Here is a 15,222-nt window from a genome sequence, read left to right as displayed (position 1 = left end):
CTTAGGAGAGGGTTCCACCCCTCCATCCGGCTTTATTGATTTTTTGGACCTGAACTAGTCCTTTATTGGCCGACCTGGGTTCACAACCTGGGACATGCCAGCGAAATAGTTGCTGAAAGTCCAGAGACCCCCCTGCATATAGTCACTTATGCACAAAGCAAAGCACTTTGAATTCAATGCGTTTCTGGACCGGGAGCCAGTGGAGCTCCCGGAGACTGTTGGAGATGGGGTGTTATTTAGGGATGTCTAGAAGCAGCTGATCAGGAACTTTTTGCAGGGCTTGAAATTTCGATATTTGCCCTTTGTCAATGTCTAGAAGTAGCACATTGCAATAGTCGATTCTGTAAAGGATCAGTGCTGCTACCACCGTTTTGCGAGGCCTTGAGGAATGAAGGGTAAGACTTTACGCAAAACCTTTACGAGGAAAAAACATGAGGAGGTCAGTGAATTACACTGGCCAGCAAAGTATAGTTGATCATTGAACATAATACCCAGGTTTCTCGTCTTCTTAGTAGCTTCAGGGCACCGCTCGGCATTCGCTGGCCACCATGAGTTACTCCAAATGGAAGGGCCTTTTCCCGATTCCACCACCTCCGTTTTTTCGGTATTCATTTTAAGGAAATTGGAATGCATCCATTCAATGATCTGTTTCATACAATTGTGAAACCTTTTTGCCACTGTTTCCATATTTGAGGATATAGATATCACTATATGTTAATCATCCGCATACAAAATCAGAGCAAAGCCATGTGCTATGATCAATCTAGCCAGAAGAGTCCTGTAAATGTTAAACAGGGTCGGTGATAAGGTTGACCCCTGTGGGACTCCACATGGAAGGAATAATGCCACAACAACACAACCTCTGTTCCCTGCCAGTGATAAATGAGGTAAGTAGGGCCAGGGCCATTCCCCCCAGTCCTTGATCCTTCAGCCTGCGTATTAATACTTGGTGGGTGACCGCATCAAACACTGCTGAAATATCCAGTAAGATTAGGATGGCTCTCCCCCCACTATCAACTTGTTTGCAGATCTCCTCAGTGGCCAAGGCCAGGGTTGACTCTGTAGAGTGACATGATCTAAAGCTGTGTTAGGCGGAATCAAGGAGATCATTGGATTCCAGGTAGCTCCTTAGCTGCTGATTGATAGATTTTTCTAATATTTTTGTAGCCAGCGGTAAAAGGATATGGGCCGGTAGTTCTTTGCTTCAGTGGGATCTAAGGAAGGTTTCTTCAATATGGGTCGTATGGATGCTTTCTTCCAGGACAAGGGGAAGGAACCTGACACACAGACATTATTTATGAGGGGGTCAGGTATGTGCTTACCCTATCTGCAACCATATGGAGAATGTGAGGGGGACAGGGACCTGCCGGAGAGCCTGATTTCATTAGTTTTAGCAGTTTGCTTACAGTCATGTGCGTTAGTGGCGAGTAAACTGATAGTCAACAGGGGGAGGGTTCATCCAAGGTGGCAGCCTCTACCCTCGTCTGTATTAGGGCTATTTACTGTAAGTTCATTGTAGATCGTTTGAACCTTATCCTGAAAGAAGTTAGCCAACCTCTTACAGAATGATTAGTTCACTGCAGTTTGGAGAGAGTGGTAACGGTTGTGTACAATTCTCTTGATGAGCTTTTAGCAGCCTGTAGTTTGGTGGTAAAATGCTTTTTTGGGGCATGAATGATTTCTTCTTTGTATTGCGCTAAGGCTAGCTAAGGCTAAGGCTAGCTTGTAGCCCAGTGTACCTTGCACACTGTAATTAACTCTCCAGGCGCGCTCTAGGCGCCTACACTTACATTTAATGTTTTTAAGTTGAATGCTATGCCATGGTGCTGAGGGTTGAGCTCTTCGTTGTTTACTGGTCGTTTCTGGGGCCCGACAATTAAATGCAGATCTAATCCAATTGTCAAAATTGTCAGCAGCCTAAATATTATCTAGGGCTGGGAAAGGAGGGCCAATACCAAGAGCCTCCTCCAGGTTAGTGGCTAAAGTAGAATCTTCCTTTGCATTCCATGAGTCCTGGTCACTACTGAGGACTTGGATCTAGCATATGGTGGCTACGCCTAATGTTTACACACCTACCCCCAGATGTCCACCGGGAAGCATCACATCACAACGCGGTTGACTGACTGGCACAACAAAAACCAAACATATATTACTGGGATTCTAAAGAGATTGCAAAATGCAGTACATTTTTTTTTCTTCCATGTCAGGGAAAGGAAGGACACCTTCTCAGATAGCCCCCGCTCACCCTTTTGGTGGCTTGGCCCGAGCAGCCAGGCTTATCATCAAGGTAAGTGTGTAAAGTATTTGCAACCACGCTCTCAGTAACCCAATGATCACCCTACAAATGGACTCCACACGACTTTCATAATAACAAGTATAAATTTATATAAACTGATATACGATGAGACCACACAATATAAATCCAACATATGCGTATTTGTAATATTCCTCCTGGCCGGTTATTAGGCCAGCCAGCCCTTGTAAGTTCTAGTGATATTAATGAGCAATTCTAAATGATCTTTTGCAGTCCTCATAAAATGCTATGCAGTCCCTAATGCAAGAATCAGGCACTTTGCAATGTAAAAATAATGCAGTTTGTTATGCAAAAATCAAGCAGTTCGTAGTGCCAAAATAATGCAATGTGTAATACAACAATCAGGTAGTTCGTTATGCAAACTAACGCAATGAGTAATGCAACAATTAGGTAGTTTGTTAAGCAAAAATAGTGCAATGCGTAATGCAACAATCAGGCAGTTTGTAATGCACAAATAATACAATGCGTAATGCAACAATCAGGTAGTTAGTAATGCAGAAATAATGCAATACGTAATACACTAATCAGGTAGATGGTAATGCAGAAATAATGCAATGCATAATAATCTCCAGCACCAATCACAGTGCCTCAGGTGGTCTCTCCGCCACTTGTACTGACTCGTGGTCAGCTTCCGTCAGTAGATGCCCTCACAGGGGTATGATGTAAACCAAGGTGCAGTTCCCCACTCCGGCCCTGTACTGCCACTCCTTGTCAAGTACTGGACAGGATACAAGCCAAAGCAGAGGCTCGCGGTGCAGGAATGGGAGAGGCCTTGAGTGTCTCTCTCCGAGCCTGCACCCCACCCCAGGCGGGGACACAAGTTACCTGGGGGGTGCAACCTCGCTCTCCTCTTCTCTTCCTGCAACTTAGGCCTCCGATGCAAGTTTGCGGATTCCAGGGAGTGGAACTCGGGCCCTCCCTCGATTGAATTGGCTCGAGGTCCCGCACTGGCAATGGCGGGCTCGGGCCAGCGGCTCAGCTCCTCTGGGGCTGCTGGTCCAGGCCTCTGGTGCTACGGAGATCTCAGGCTGCAACAGGGCACACACACCCAGTGTCGCTGAGACTTACTTGAGCTTCGGTTGTGCACAATCACAGGGCACTCCTCACGAAGGTCTCAGGCTGCAAGAAGCACTCACACACAGCGTCGCTGAGACTCACTTGAACTCTGGGTGCACAATAACAGGGCAATCCTCACAAAAGTCTCAGGCTGCACAAAGCACACGCACACAGCATTACTGAGACTCACTTGGCCTCGGGTGAACGGCAACAGAGCAATCCTCACGAAGGTCTCTGGCTGCACATGCACCCCATCGTTGCTGAGTCACTTGGACTCCCGGTGCACGACAACAGAGCAATTCTCAGGAAGGTCTCAGGCTGCACAAAGCACACGCACACAGCATCACCGAGACTCACTTGGACTCCGGGAACACAATAACAGGGCAATCCTCACGAAACTCTCAGGCTGCACAAAGCACACGCACACAGCATCACTGAGACTCACTTGGCCTCCGGGTGAACGACAACAGGGCAATCCTCACGAACGTCTCAGGCTGCAAAAAGCACACGCACACAGCATCACTGAGACTCACTTGGCCTCCGGGTGAACGGCTACAGGGCAATCCTCACGAAGGTCTCAGGCTCCACAAAGCACACACACACAGCATCGCTGAGACTCACTTGGACTCCGGGAGCACAATAACAGGGCAATCCTCACGAAGGTCTCAGGCTGAAAAAGCACACACACACACAGCGTTGCTGAACCTCTCTTGAACTCTGGGTGCACAATAACAGTGCAATCCTCACGAAAGTCCCAGGCTGCAAAAAGCACACGCACACAGCATCACTGAGACTCACTTGGCCTCCAGGTGAACGGCAACAGGGCAAACCTCACGAAGGTCTCCGGCTGCACATGCATCAATCGTTGCTGAGTCACTTGGACTCCGGGTGCACGATATCAGGGCAATTCTCACGAAGGTCTCAGGCTGCACAAAGCACACACCCACAGCATCGCTGAGAGAAGGTCTCCGGCTGCAAAAAGCACACACACACAGCGTTGCTGAGTCTCGCTTGGACTCCAGGTGCCCACGATCACAGGGCAATTCTTACGAGGGTCTCAGCTGCAAAAATCACATGCACACAGCATCGCTGAGACTCTCCTGGAAACTTTTGCGTTCTTGAGTTTCCGCAACAGGGAGCCAGCTCACCTCGGGCCCTTGGAGATAAGTTACTTATGGACACAGCACAAAGCAAAGTCCTTTCAAGCAGGGGGCAACAGCACACAGCAAAGTCCCTTTAGCCTCTCCTTGGTTATTAATCATTGTTTCATGGCAGCAACCCAGGCCTCTTCACCTCTAGGGGCTAATCATCCCCCCTACACACCAGATGCAGGTCAGCCTGTTGCTGTCTCACCTTCTCCCTTGGTTCAAGACATTCCCCAGATCCTATCACTTTCAAATCCAGACAGTCAATCCACAATCAGACAGAGACACACAGAAATGTTAGAGCACAAACACCCAGCCACTTCTAAAAGAGTAGCTTCTAAACACACAATGCAAAAACCACCTTCACAAAAAGATGTGCTATTGAATTGTGAGTTCAGGCACACTAAACTTCACCTCTTAATCTTAAGCCTTTGGGAAGATAGGCTGGAAAAATTACACAGCCTCTCCATTCTGTCCAAAGGGCAAGATGGCCTTTCAACTGTCAGGACATGGTACGCACCTCAGTACATGATATACCTTTCGCATGCACTAGACCCTGCTCAGCGGGTACCTTGGACTGACCATAGGGGTGTCTGATATGTATTGAAAGGGAAGGGTAAGGCCAGGCAAGTGGGTGCAGTTGTCGGGACAACATGGCAGTTTAACAAACTGCGCGCAGGCACTTTAGTGGCAGGCCTGAGTTCTCTCTTTAAGGCTACTTGTGTCGGAGGCACAATTTGTGCTGCAGTCCCACTAGTAGCATTTGCATTACCAGCCCTGGCACACATAGTGCACTTCACTAGGGACTTTACTAGTAAAACAAATATACCAATTATGGACAACCAATTACCATTATACTTTATACGGGTAGTACATGCACTTTGACACTGATCAGCAGTGGCAAAGTGCCACAAGCATCTAAGTCTAGATGAAAAGCAAAAAGTTTAGGGAACTTTAGCCGAAAATGGCCATGTTCAACACAAATGAATTTAGATAGTAGTGTGTCTAAAGATTTATAGAACTTAAGTGTAAATTGGGTAGGTATCTTGGATAATAGACAAAATATTTTCGTACAAATTACCATTTTAACAGAATCAACTTTTCTCCACCAAGATAAATTTAAAACAGACCACCTCTGAATTTTGTCTTTATTAGTATTAAGAATATACTCACACTTCAATGTAATCAATAGGTTAATGGTATAAGAGAATGGAATGCCAAGATATTTAAGTTTTTCTTTTTGCCATATTATTTCATTGTTTGGGAGCATATCAGGGCTACAGTGCATATTTATGGGAAAAAAATCTGTCTTATATGTGTTTAAAGTGTAACCCGAAAATTGAGAATATCACTGAACCATACTTAATAGGGGTGGAATAGAGGAACCTGGATTACAAATATATAATAATACATCATCAGCATAAGCTGAAGTTCTTATAGTAACCTCATTATTAGTAATGCCTTTTTTTCTGTGGAGAGTCTGATGGAAATAATTAGAGGTTCATTGGCAAAGAGGAAAGTATAGGTGATAAGGGACAAAGTCGACGGGTGCCTCTAAAAAGGAAACGTTTATTAGAGAGTTGGTCATTAATGAAAAGTCTAGCAGATGGGCCAGAATTGTTGTGAACGTATCTAGGACCCTAATTAAATATTCCCGATTTATGTCCATATGTGGTTATAACAAACCATGTCCTTATAAAGGCATAAGAATCATATCCATATTTAGTCATAGCCAATGCAGTCCAAATACGGCAAGGCTACGTCCCTAGACTCCTAGAAAGTACAACGCGTTCTTTAAACAAACCAAACCTCCAGCAGCCCGGGAATTTCCCCTGCTTCTGTTTTGATTTGTCCTAGAACTCCTGAGAGTCCTGAAAGAACTGCCAGTTCATAGTGACAGTTCTTAGTGACGTCTTATGTCCAACCTTACGTCAAACACGGCACCTTCCAGGTATAAATATACCAGCATTTGCCTTAAGCAAACACACAGTGGTTTGGAGCTGAGCAGCTATCTACTTATCCGAAGCCCAGCTGATGCGAGTGTGGAAGGAAGCCGTCTCTCCCATTTGACGCACTGAGAAAGACGCTGTCTTTTTCTCCTGCCGAGAAAATCCAGCTCCAGTGTTTCCAGTCACCCTTGCGGGTTACTGGGAGATCGAGTCCTGATAGTGAGATACAAGACCTCCTTCATTCTAAAACCAAGGTACGGAGCTGATTAGATCCTTAGAGAATTCTTGAGTCAGATTCTTGGCAAAACTAACTTAACTTAAAAACTCCTTTACTCCTTCCCACGTACTAGGTTTAGGTTAGGTACACTGGGGTAGGCGTATTTAGAAACATCAGTTGAGTATGTTTAGTCAACTTTTATCATTGTATGTAATTGTATATATTTTATAAATTTTAAGTATCATATGGCTCAGAAACCATATCAATACTTTTACAGTATTATTTTATAATACTCCTTTTACTGTACGCACTTTACTTTGTGACAATTATTGCAATTATAGCAATTCACTTCTCTTGCATGAGAAAGAAGACTGCTCAATAAATAACACCTTTTTATTGAAAACGCCAGTCTCTCTATTTCTCTGCACTCTGGTGAAACTAAGTATGCACGATTGACTGAGTGAAATAGCTATCTATCGTTTTCATACGACTCTGGAGATATACTCCTTATTCTGGAGGGAGCAAAGTTGTCATGTTTATGCGGTTGTCAGAAGATAATCCCTTCTTGTCTAAATCAGGGAAGTTAACTCCTCCCTGTTCATTCGAGAAAGTTTCTAGTGACCTCTGAGCTAGCTGGCAAACCTAATTAAGTCTAACATTTTCATTAGAGACCTAGTCGACCTAAGTCCTACGTCTAAACTATTGTTTATGTTATTCCAATGCGCAGAGCCTATTGGGAAAATAGGAACTACACTACATGACACCCAACGTTTGATAAGGCGATAATATAACGCAAGATACTAGAGTAACTCAATCGTGCTTTTTCACACATACCCCCTTTTTTCCCGTGAAAACTCCAATAGACGTCTGGAGTGGGTAAAAGGTTAATATCCGCCAGAACTTAGAAGGGTGAGAATCCTATGTATTAGTTTTTGGTTTAGTCAACGTTGAAGGATACAGTGTTCCAAAATATTGTGCACCTAATCTTTGTTTCCTCAAAACTTGCTCTGCAAACTTTCTGTCAGTAAAAATGTCAGATAGTGAGGACGAAAGGGAGAGAGCTAGACTAGCAGCTCAACTCGTAACGGATGACACACTTGTCCGGGATACCGACCCGGATGCAATACTCATCCCGTTCAATATAAGAAACACCATGACTATAAAACGTATAGAAAATGGAGTAACATCAAGAGGTGGTACAGTCGTATTTGTGGTAGAGGCACATGAGTTTCGGCTGACAGAGGTATTCTATTCCTGGATAAATTTTCCAGCAGCACATGCTGTTACACATGAGTTCCACTACTACAAAATAGCGGAAGCTCCAGCGGAATACTCTCCTTTTGAGGAAGTTGAAATTCCACTAACATACCAAGAGCACCTGCTCTTGTTTAATGGCGCCCTAAAACATCAAAATCACATTACCAGGCTCGGTCCACTAGGTAGACCAGGAGCCACATGGCCGGTTCTAGCCAGCTACACACCACATCCCGACATTGAAATAATGTCAAGCGAAGAACTCTTAGTTAAAATAAAAGAATTACCAAAAGCATATAGGGATTTAGTTCAATTAACAATTGACGGTGCAACCTACCAACTAAATAAACTAACTGAAAACCCTGAAAAAACGTTTATTAAAAATAATATCAATACTCAAAAGAAGAAGTGGGAGGGTAATAAACAAACCAATCCCAGAGAAAAACAGTTTCAGACCAGAGGAAGGTCTCCCCAACGAAGAGATAAATCTCCGGAACGGGGGGCAAGTCTCCCCAAAGGGAGCCCTCTGAAAAAAGATACAACCTTAGAAATAGGGACAATTTGAGGAAACCTGAAAGATATCAAGATATTGATACATGTCCCTCTCGATCTTTTCAGACTTCCTCGAAGAAATCGGAAAGAAGAGGACGGTCAGAACATAAAGAAGAGCACGCCAAGTCCAAAGACAAGGAACCTGCTCATCAAAATAAAAAATTGCAATATCCCAGAAAGAAGGTAGCCAGTATTAAAGTAAAGCATGCCAAGAATTCTGAGGACACAACTGAAAAACGGAGAGTGGGTCCAGACAATGCTAGACAGCGCAGCAGAAGTGAGCATAGCTCGCAAGATCCTGATGAATCTTCTGGAGACAGTGGACACGAATGAATACATTCAAGTGGAAACTGCAGATACCCGAGTTAGCATGCCCCATAAACTATATGAAATAACATTACGTATAGAGGGAGATAAAACCAGGAAAATAAGAGGTCTCTTTTGGGGGAACCTATCTAAAGGCTATGATATCTTTCTAGCAGAAAAGGACTGGCCACCAGAGTTTGTCAGGGAGTGCCCACATGGCGAAGAAATGATTATGCCTGCCTTCTCGAATCACATTCCACTTCATATGAAATACACACTTGCTAAAAAATGGGCAGTGGCCTAAGCGCCTGCATTATATAAAACTCATGTAGGATGGGATGAGGATACGCCTCACCATAACATCCAGTTAAAAAATCAACCTACTGCACAGAGGCAGTATCCTGTTAAGCAAGAAGCTAAAAAACAAGTAAAAGAAATATCTGAAAGAGCCACGTTAGTGATAGATTCCTCACCTTAGAATATCCCCAGGCGTCAGACTGGATCCGGAAATTTTTGCGTAGCAATACCCCTGCGCGTCGGTAGGCGTCGTCTGCGGCTCTGCGTCCGTCGTCGGCGTCGTTAGCGCCGGAATGACGTCGTCAGAGTACTTAGACGCTGCCCATGCGCGCTGACGTCAGTTCTTCTTTTTTCCGCGCCAGCTAGCGCAGATCCGGAGAAGCTCACACCTAGTCATTTTTTGACTAAACTTTTTGATCTTTTTGATCATTTCTTTCTTTGAGTCTTCGACTCTATCGGTGCTGGTAGGGATGCCCGGGTTCAAACCCTGCTTGAAGTGCGACCAACTGATGTCGGTTACGGACCCCCATCACCGGTGCCTGAAGTGCTTAGGCCTCGACCACGACGACCGCACCTGCTCCGACTGCCGGGCCCTGATGTCGAAGGCTAGGCGGGAGCGGTCCCGCAAGCGGCTCGAGCTCCGGCAGTCGGCTCCGCGCCACTCCAGGTCCCAGTCCCGGTCCTACAGGAGTTCGAGGGACAGGTCGCGGCGTCGGAGTCATCGAATCTCCGGGAGTAGACACTGGTCGTCAGGCTCCAAGTCCTCAGGTAAGAGTCATGAAAGGTCGGAGAGACGTCATTGTTCCTCCGACCCGCCCCGACGCTCGCAAGATGCGGCCGGGGGTTCGGGCGACACCGCCCACGCGGCTCCACGGGAGTCGCAAGTGTCGCCGCCTGCCCCACACCTTCGGGTCCCTGGGCACGGCGTGATGCCGGAGGAGATCGAGTGGTACCTCATGGCCATGAGGTCCCTCCCTCCTCAGCCGAGTTCCGTGGCGCCTCCGGGCCCAGCGGTCCTGACTGGAGGCCCTAGCGGGTCGGGTGCTTCGGTCCCGGTGCCGCAGGACCTCACCGGATCCGCTTCCGGATCCGGGTCGTCACCGGCGCCGGCGCCCGGCATCCACTGTAGACGCCGTCCCCAATGTTCCCGACGGTCCGACTCTGGCGCCGGAACGGCGCCGCTGGGCGCCGCTTCCGACGGCCTTTGGAGATTTTTATTTCCATGAGGAGGCCCTGTCTACTAATCCTGTTTTACAGGAAACGGGTGACGAGGAAGATTGGGAGTGGTCCGAGGACCCTCTGGCACTGGAGTGCCAGTCTCAACAGGACTGGACATATGAGCTTGGGGAGGCCAGTGGTATTGACACTTCGCCAAACACTGGATTTGTCTCTCCTCCGACCGCGGCTTCGGAGGAGGGGTCTACATATAGTGTAGTGTTGACGAGGGCGGCCAAGGCCTTAAACCTTGAGCTCCCCGTCGCGGCCGTGAGGACTAACCTCCTCACTGAGGTCCTCAAACCGCAGTCAAGCTCCAGCGAGCCCCTGCTGCCGTTCAATGAGGCCTTGTGTGACGTTCTTGTGGGCACTTGGTCCAAGCCCGCCACAGGTCCGCCTGTGGAAAGGAACGTGGCCAGACGCTACTGCCCGGCCCCGGGCGACCCTTGCTTTTTGTCCACCCATCCCACCCCCGAGAGCCTGGTCATCCAGGCCTCCAACTCCCAGACCGTGTTCCCGTCGGCCCCACCCGACAGGGAATCCAAGAGATATGAACAGTTCGGGAAGAAGGTGTTCTCGTCCCTAAGCTTAGGACTGTGGTCTGTAAATACCGCCTGTCTCTTGGGCCCCTACACCCACACTCTGTGGGACGCGGTTGCGGACGTGCTACCACAATTTCCGGAGGAGGTCCAGGGTAAACTCACCCAAACCCTTGCGGAGGGCCGAGATGCAGCACGATATTCCATCCGGTGTGGGCTGCATACCACGGACTCACTGGGCAGGGCAATGGCAACGACGGTGGCGGTTCGACACCAGGCCTGGTTGAGGTCCACCAACTTCTCGCCCGATGTCCAGGCCACACTTCTGGATATGCCGTTCGATGGCCGTCGCCTCTTTGGCGACAAGGCAGACCATGCGCTGGATCGTTTTAAGGACTCCAGGGCTACTGCCAAGTCCTTGGGTCTCTCGGCCCCACGCCAGCAATTGGGTGCCTTTTGCTCCTTTCGTGGCCACGGAAGGGGCGCCCCCACACGTGCTGCCAGCCACGCGCCGCAGAATGTTCAACAGCGCGGTGGCGGCCGTGGAAACCGCCGTGGCGGCGGACGGGGACAACGGCGAGGCCAGTCCACACCTCCCTCCACAGCACCCGAGTTTTCAGGCCCATGTGACACATGTGGGAGGCAGGGTTCGCCATCACCTCTCCCACTGGCGCACTATCACATCGGACAGGTGGGTGCTGCAGATCGTCCGAAGGGGCTACTCCCTCCCCTTCGAGGCGACCCCTCCATCCATGTCACCGCAGTGCCACCGCGTGTCGGGGGATCACTTGCAACTTCTGCAAAAGGAAGTCACGGCCCTCTTGGCCAAGGGTGCCATCGAGCGCGTTCCTGGGCCAGAAGTAGGGTGTGGATGTTACTCCCACTACTTTCTGGTACCCAAGAAGGGCAAAGGGGACCTACGTCCTATCTTGTACCTGCGGAACGTAAACGGCTTCCTCCGGAAAGAGAAATTCAAGATGCTGACTTTGGCTCAGGTCCTAGCTGCCCTGGACCCAGAAGACTGGCTGGTAGTGTTGTACTTGCAGGACGCTTATTTCCACATCCCCGTCCTGCCGGCCCACCGGCGTTACCTGCGGTTCACGGTAGGCCAAGAGCACTTTCAGTTTACTGTGCTCCCCTTCGGCCTTACCAGCGCCCCACGGATGTTCACGAAGGTGATGGCGGTGGTCGCAGCTCATCTGCGCAGGTTAGGGGTGTCAGTCTTCCCCTACCTAGACGACTGGTTGTTGAAGGCGGGCTTGCCCCAGACATTCGTCAGCCACCTCCAGACTACGGCCGACCTCCTGCACTTGCTGGGGTTCTCCATCAATGTGCCGAAGTCGCACCTGTGTCCCTCTCAGAAAGCTCCTCTTCATCGGAGCGGTTCTCGACTTGGCCACAGTTTCGGGTTTACCCTCCCGAACAGCGGGTTTGGGATATACAGGCTCTGATTCCCATATTTCAGCCGTTATCCCGAGTCTCGGTCAGGTTGACGCTGCGGCTTCTGGGGCTGATGGCCTCCTGCATCCTTCTGGTGCATCACGCCCGGTGGCGGATGCGGGCTCTGCAGTGGGACCTGAAGTTTCAGTGGGCCCAGCATCAGGGCAACCTGTCCGATCATGTCTTGATCTCGGAGGGCACTGCGAGACAACTGCAGTGGTGGCTCACGGATTGCGATGGGTCAGTGGCAGATCCCTCTCCCTACCCCACCCGGAGCACGTGGTTGTGACGGACGCGTCCCTCCAGGGCTGGGGTGGCCACATGGGAGAGGCGGAGATCAGACGCCTCTGGTCTCCGGCGGAGTCCCGGCTCCATATCAACCTTTTGGAGCTGCGGGCGATTCGTCTAGCACTGAAGGCATTCCTCCCCTCTGTCCGGAGGAGTGTAGTGTAGGTGTTCACGGACAACACCACCGCCATGTGGTACTGCAACAAACAGGGCGGGGTGAGGTCGTGGACTCTATGCCAGGAGGTTCTGCGCCTCTGGCAGTGGCTGGAACATCAGGGCGTGACCCTGGTGGTTCAACACCTGGCAGGCTCCCTGAATGCCAGAGCGGATGAACTCAGCCGTTGGTGCATGATGGATCACGAATGGCATCTGAACTCGGACGTGGCGCAATGCCTCTTTCAGCGATGGGGAGAGCCTTGGTTAGATCTATTCGCCACAGAAGAGAACGCGCAATGTCATCAGTTCTGCGCGTTGGAATTTCCAAGGCGGCACTCGCTCGGAGACGCTTTTCATCGCGAGTGGAGTTGCGGTCTATTGTACGCCTTTCCGCCTATACCACTTCTGCCCAGAGTGCTGAAGAAGATCAGGCGCGACCAGGCCCAGGTTCTCCTTGTGGCTCCGGACTGGGCACGAAGATACTGGTATCCCGAGCTACTAAGCATGTCAGTCAATCACCCGATTCGTCTGCCTCTTCGGGAGGACCTTCTGTCGCAGCAGCAGGGGACGGTCCTGCACCCGAACCTGTCCAGTCTCCACCTACAAGCTTGGAGATTGAGCGGCGGCAGTTGAGGCCATTTGACTTGCCTCCCGAAGTCTGTGATATCATTCTGGCAGCCAGGCGTCCCTCCACAAAGTCGGTATACGCTTGCAGGTGGAACAGATTTGTGGCATGGTGCACAGCAAAGGCTGTGGACCCACTCTCTGCACCCCTTTCTGAAGTTCTACTCTTCCTTCTTTCCCTTGACCAGCAGGGCTCTGCTCTGGGCACTCTTAAGGGGTATCTTTCTGCTCTTTCCGACTTCTTACGGCTACCTGATCAGCCTTCCTTATTCAAGTCCCCCATTGTAAATAGGTTTCTGAAGGGCATCACACACATGTTCCCTCCTGTTCCCTTTGTGATGCCCCAGTGGGACTTTAATCTTGTACTCACTTATCTAATGTGCGCTCCCTTTGAGCCGCTCCATAACTGTCCTCTCCGTCTACTTACCCTGAAGACTGCTTTCCTGGTTGCCATCACCTCTGCCAGGAGAGTGAGTGAGCTCCAGGCTCTTTCTTCTACTCCACCTTTCCTCTCTGTTCATCCGGACATGGTTGTGTTGCGGACAAGACCTTCCTTTCTGCCCAAGGTTGTCACGGCCTTCCACATCGGGCAGTCCATTACCTTGCCCACCTTCTTTCCGCCTCCGCATCCCTCGAAGGAGGAAGAGAGGCTCCACTGTCTGGACCCAAAACGTGTGCTCTCTTATTACGTAGATCGTACACCCCAGTTCCGGGTGGATGACCAACTCTTTGTTGGTTACGTGGGCGCGAAGAAGGGAAAGGCGGTACACAAGAGAACCATTTCGCGGTGGATCATCTTGTGTATTCAGGCATGTTACTCCATGGCCAAAAAGGAGCCCCCTGCTGGATTACGGGCTCATTCCACTCGAGCCGCGGCAACAACAACTGCCACGGCCGAGGGGTCCCCTTACAGGACATTTGCCAGGCAGCTACGTGGGCCTCGCTGCAACGTTTGCAAGACACTACTGCCTGGACAGTCAAGTCATGAGGGATGGCTTCTTTTTGGCTGTTCCGTCCTCCAGGACTTTCTGGTGTGATTATTGGTTCGCAGACCCACCACCGGGGTTGGTATTGATGGAGTATCTATTCTAAGGTAAGGAATCTATCACTAACGTGTCTCTTTCAGATGCACAAGTTACTACTTGTGTAACGATATATCTGTAAGAGACATTAGTTAGTGATAGATTCCTTACCGACCCACCCATCCTCCCCGTTCTGCGAACCGATATCTAGGGTTAAGGTCATCCCCTTTCAGGGCCCTAGTTTCATGGCACCAGTGTTGGTTCTATCATGGCTCTGCGTATCTGGCGCGGAAAAGCTGTGTATCAGAACTGACGTCAGCGCGCATGGGCGGCGTCTAAATACTCCCGACGACGTCATTCGGGCGCTAACAACGCAGAGGACGGACGCGGAGCCGCAGACGACGCCTACCGACGCGCAGTGATATTGCTACGCAAAAATGTACGGATCCAGTCTGACGCCTGGGGATATTCTAAGGTAAGGAATCTATCACTAACTAATGTCTCTTACAGATATATCGTTACACAAGTAGTAACTTGTGCTTTAGATTAACTTGAATATCAGGGGGGGGATTGAAACATGCACCTCACAAATGAACAATCCTGTCTCCAAGCCAGATGATTCAGATCGTCTAGTTTTGGACTACAGACATCTAAACTCCTGCTGTAAAACTTTTTCAGTACAAAACTCACACAGTGCAGCACTAATGAATAACATCGTGCGCAAGAAATATAAAACGACATTAGATATTTCAAATGGTTTCTTCTGTCAAAACATAGCACCTGAAAGCAGATATTTGACCGCTTTCTCAAGCATGGGGACTCAAAAACAATTTTGTCGTCAAGAATAG

At 49.3% G+C, this 15,222-nt stretch overlaps 1 protein-coding gene across 1 annotated transcript in view; it reads right to left on the bottom strand.

The window, feature by feature from the left end:
* LOC147725901 (uncharacterized) overlaps positions 1–15,222 on the bottom strand; it is a 290,139-nt gene that overhangs the window by 78,274 nt on the left and 196,643 nt on the right. The gene's annotated exons all lie outside the window — the stretch shown is intronic.

The sequence above is a fragment of the Lissotriton vulgaris genome, chromosome 3_1 (genome assembly GCF_964263255.1).
Source record: "Lissotriton vulgaris chromosome 3_1, aLisVul1.2, whole genome shotgun sequence".
In the NCBI taxonomy this organism is placed as follows: domain Eukaryota; kingdom Metazoa; phylum Chordata; class Amphibia; order Caudata; family Salamandridae; genus Lissotriton; species Lissotriton vulgaris.
Note: the sequence above shows the minus strand (reverse complement) of the source record. Positions and strands in the feature narration are given on the sequence as shown.